The 4450-nt window shown below is 44.4% G+C and overlaps 1 non-coding gene across 1 annotated transcript; it reads right to left on the minus strand.

The window, feature by feature from the left end:
* Positions 1 to 1510: 1510 nt before the first annotated feature.
* On the minus strand, positions 1511 to 1582 carry TRNAS-ACU (transfer RNA serine (anticodon ACU)). Its single transcript has one exon. It is a non-coding gene; the product is annotated as a tRNA-Ser (tRNA).
* Between the last annotated feature and the right edge of the window lie 2868 nt (positions 1583 to 4450).

Genomic DNA, 4450 nt, shown 5'->3' on the forward strand with positions numbered 1-4450 from the left:
TCTTTTCCTCTTCTTGAATTCCGTTGCCACCTCCCGTTTAGGGGCGCGCTGTATATTGATTGCGAGGTAAGCATTCACTTGTGGTTTAAAAATAAAATGCACGCGGAAGTTTTTGCTCGTCCTGTGGTGCCTTGGGAAGTGGTATGGAAGATCTGCTTTGCTTAATTCTCAGGTGCTAAAGGGTGCCTAATCGTAATTTGACGCAGTAGCAACGAACTTACGTTATGAAGACGAGCATCTTAAACGATGTGCTCTTCTTATGGCCGTACTTGGGCAGTGCAATGTCGTGGTTATTATTAAGCTATATGGACATGGTTCATTGTCACTTTCTTCACAAATGCCGTAATCTTCTCCTAGTTGCGTGGCCCTTGTGTTTTACTTTGCACATACTTAATGAATTCTTAGTTGCAAGCGATCGCCTGTGCACATCGGCTTTGGGTTCATTTGCCCCGTTTAAATCACGCTGCTTTCATTCAGCAGTTTCATATTCTGCAGAGATATGCTCGAGTTACTGTTTCTGCTGCGACTATCATAGGTACCTTCGGAATAATATTGGATAGAGTCGAAGACTATATGTCGCTTCCATTTTCTTCACACAGTAAAGCACACACCATTGCTCAGCAGCAAGGGACCTAACTGTTAAGCTGAGAGTGCCATAGAGGACACCAAAAATAGTTTTTAGAAAAAAAAACTATTTTTGGTGTCCTAACCTCATCAATATTTCAGTGAATAAAAGCGTGAAACTTATTGCACTTAGTGCACGAGAATAATGTCATTTGCCCTCTTTTTTTCAAGACGGAGTGTCTTCAATTATTTCGCATTACGTGACATGATTAGCAACGCCTTTATTACGGTTCAAACAATGCGCCCTATAAAGCTGGAATTTTCATGACTACATCCTCTATGCACAAAAGCGATTGATTTATTTCTTATCACGGATTCACAGGCTCTTGTGCTGGTCCCGTACAAGAATACTTCATAATATGAAACCATAACCGCATAAAGAAGCGACGCCCGCTCTACGGACATAGCTTTGCTTGTACGTTTTTCGCGAGGAAAGTCAGTGTTCGCCCACTGCACCATGTAGCGTCTGCTTTCTTTTTCACAGGCTCCTTTTCTCGGCTAGCCTTGGTAAATGGTGAGCGGTTGGAGCAAGCAGAACAATCGCAAACTTCCCCATAAAGTCGAGCTTTCTTTTTATGCCTAATCAACTGCATAATAATAATAATAATAATAATAATAATAATAATAATAATAATAATAATAATAATAATAATAATAATTGGTTTTTGGAGGGAAAGAAAATGGCGCAGTATCTGTCTCATATATCGTTGGACACCTGAACCGTGCCGTAAGGGAAGGGTAAAGGAGGGAGTGAAAGAAGAACGGACGAGAGAGGTGCCGTTGTGGAGGGCTCCGGAATAATTTCGACCACCTGGGGATCTTTAACGTGCACTGACATCGCACAGCACACGGGCGCCTTAGCGTTTTTCCTCCATAAAAACGCAGCCGCCGCGGCCGGGTTCGAACCCGGGAACTCCGGATCAGTAGTCGAGCGCCCTAACCACTGAGCCACCACGGCGGGGCATAGTGGAACAAGAATTTCATCGAGTGTATTCAGTCAATATCCGCTGCGCAGCCAGGTAAAATGGAAATGAACAGCCGAGCGAATGTGTGCAGAAAACTTAGGTGTGTCTTGACGCGTAAGAGGGATTTTGAAAGAATACTGATTTTTTACTTTTCTATAGGTGTGTGTGTCGTTCGCGTTTTGTTGCACGGTCTCTCGCCATTTTCGAAGATTTTTTTTTTATTTTCCTAATGGAGTTGAGGCCCAGCGGTGTTCTTTGGATGCATTTTTCTAGGTTGCTTTTCTAGGCACTTTTTCTGCACGCCATACACAGAGTGCGGTAATTTACAATTTTCTAGTTCCATGTCCTCTTCGATTTCAACCGCGTTCAGCGACTAAAACCGGAATACAAAATCTTTTACGACTTTCTTAAACCCGTTAACCATTTGCGTTCTGAGTAGCTTTACAGTCGTACAGATTTTATCTGCTATGTTGGTTCCTCCCAGGTATTCGTTACGGTATTCGTTCGGCAAGCCATCTACCTATTTTAAAATACAGTAAGAGACCTTGGAGATAACGAGTGGGGTGCTCTGTGTCTGTCCTGAAGTCTGAACTCTGTCATTTCCGGGGCACTGACTTAGGAAATTTGGTTCAATACCTATTGGAAGGTGCGATATGCTTCTACTGGACTTGGCACGTTCCAACATCACATGAGTATAAATGCATGGGGCCATTGCAAGCCTCATAAGGTACACATTTTCTAGACATCAGAATACACGATGTTCCTGCTCGTACGCCGTGAAGTCGATAGGTTCGGCAACGCTCTGTGCGGAACTTTAAAGTCTTGTGCGGGTTTTGTGCGGATTCGCTACGAAATGAAAACGAAAAACTTTGCTGTAGAAAAACGCAGGCATTGAAATCCTCGTTTTGAAATGATCTATTCGGGCATCCTGAGTACTACACCCGAAGAACTTCACGCTAATAATCGACTTCTTTTGAAGTAAAACAACTGTCTCTATTCCGAAAACTCCCGTTTTGAACGTAGAGGAGCCTTTAGGATTGTAAATTAAGTCTTAAGCCTTCGTTACAGTTTAAGACGGAAAAATTCAGGGGGAACTTTGTTGACCCAAATTGCCGTCAGGTGAAAGCCTTTAGCACGGTGTTGCTGCTTGTGCCACTGATGTGTGGGTAAGCTGTTGATTAAGTACACAGGTGTTTGTGAATCTTAAATGCTGGAGACACTGGAGGGAGTTTGTGAGGCATCCGTATGATTCGACGGCTTTCCGAAAACACACCCCAGCGTCCTTACGCTAGACAAGGAGAGCTATATATGCACTGGCTGCGGAACGGAAGAATGGTGGTTCGAGTGCCGCTGTGCACAAGGATTTTTTTTTTTCATATCGACACCCCACTGGTGACGTCATCGGTGTGACATGAGTTAAGACCGGACATGACCTGAGACCGGAGAAGGTCATGGCCGCAAGTATGAGCCATTAAAGGCTTTTGCCTTAAAATTTCATAGCACGCAGTTCCGCACCACGCCGTAAGCTTCGTTCTCTAGCCATATTTACTAATTGGGAAACATTCCCAAATGACGCCGGAGATCACGGGGCCATGGCCGCTTACCTATGCGCCGGTCCATCTACTGCGCTTACTTCATTTTTTTTAGTTGCGATAAGCTGGCTCTACGAAGCTTTCTTGAGAAAGCAACCTTGCGCTATCAAGCATGGGTGCCGGGAGAGAACCCATTGCTAGTCGAATGAATAATTCCGTGGAGTCATAAACATCACATTGCGGCCATTGCTGCGGGAGTGGGTCGTAACTCTTGCTGGTTATTGCCACCACCATAGAAGCCACATTTTGGGAAGGTGCTTCGGGAAGACGCGCTCCAGGGCTGTGCTCAGCTAGGAGCAGAAGAAAAAATAACCACGGCATAAGGGAGCAGCAAAAGTACACAATTCCGAGACGCGATGCACTGAGAACCTTTTTCTGAATTTTTTTTTTAAAGAAGCCTTCTGCGCAGCCAGAAAATGTCTTCCGAGTTCAGGCGGCAACGGTTGGTGCGGCGATGTAGAATAATATAAATAAATATGCTGTAATCATTATCAGACAATGATGAATGTATAATGCTGAGTCACTTATGATGCGTCGAAAATATGTCTGGGGTAAAATCCTGCAGCGCTTTCCAAGAGCATTCATAAAACTGCCACACCATACCATACCATACCATACCATACCATACCATACCATACCATACCATACCATACCATACCATACCATACCATACCATACCATACCATACCATTCCATACCATACCATAGCATGCCTTTTTTGTTCTTGCTCGAAGTTCACCGAAACGCACGTTTTACTGGAGCTTTCTTCCTCTCTCCATCTCAGTTTCCTAATTCTTTTTTGTACTGCCGCTCTTTCTACTTCAGTGCTGGCCCGAAAGACGCGGGTTCGATCCCGGCCGTGGCGATCGAATTTCGATGGAGGTGAAATTCTAGAGGCCCGTGTGCTGTGCGATGTCAGTGCACGTTAAAGAACCCCAGGTGGTCGAAATTTCCGGAGCCCTTCACTACGGCGTCCCTCATAGCCTGAGTCGCTTTAGACGTTAAGCTCCCATAAACCAAATCAAACCAAACCTTTCTACTTCAGTAATAACCCACAGTCCAAAAAACAACTTTTTGACATTTTTTTTTAAATAACACTTTTTTTGCGCAATATTTACGAAGAACGCAAGAAAAAAAACGGTATCTTTTGTTTCCTTCCTCAAACCAACCTGCGCTTCTCTGAGAACTTTTCAACGTGAAACAAAGTTCGCTGTGCCCGAGGGCACCCTGTGGACGCTATGAGGCGTAAAACCCACAACACGCGCTCCT

Source organism: Amblyomma americanum, chromosome 4, assembly GCF_052857255.1.
Source record: "Amblyomma americanum isolate KBUSLIRL-KWMA chromosome 4, ASM5285725v1, whole genome shotgun sequence".
In the NCBI taxonomy this organism is placed as follows: Eukaryota; Metazoa; Arthropoda; class Arachnida; order Ixodida; family Ixodidae; genus Amblyomma; species Amblyomma americanum.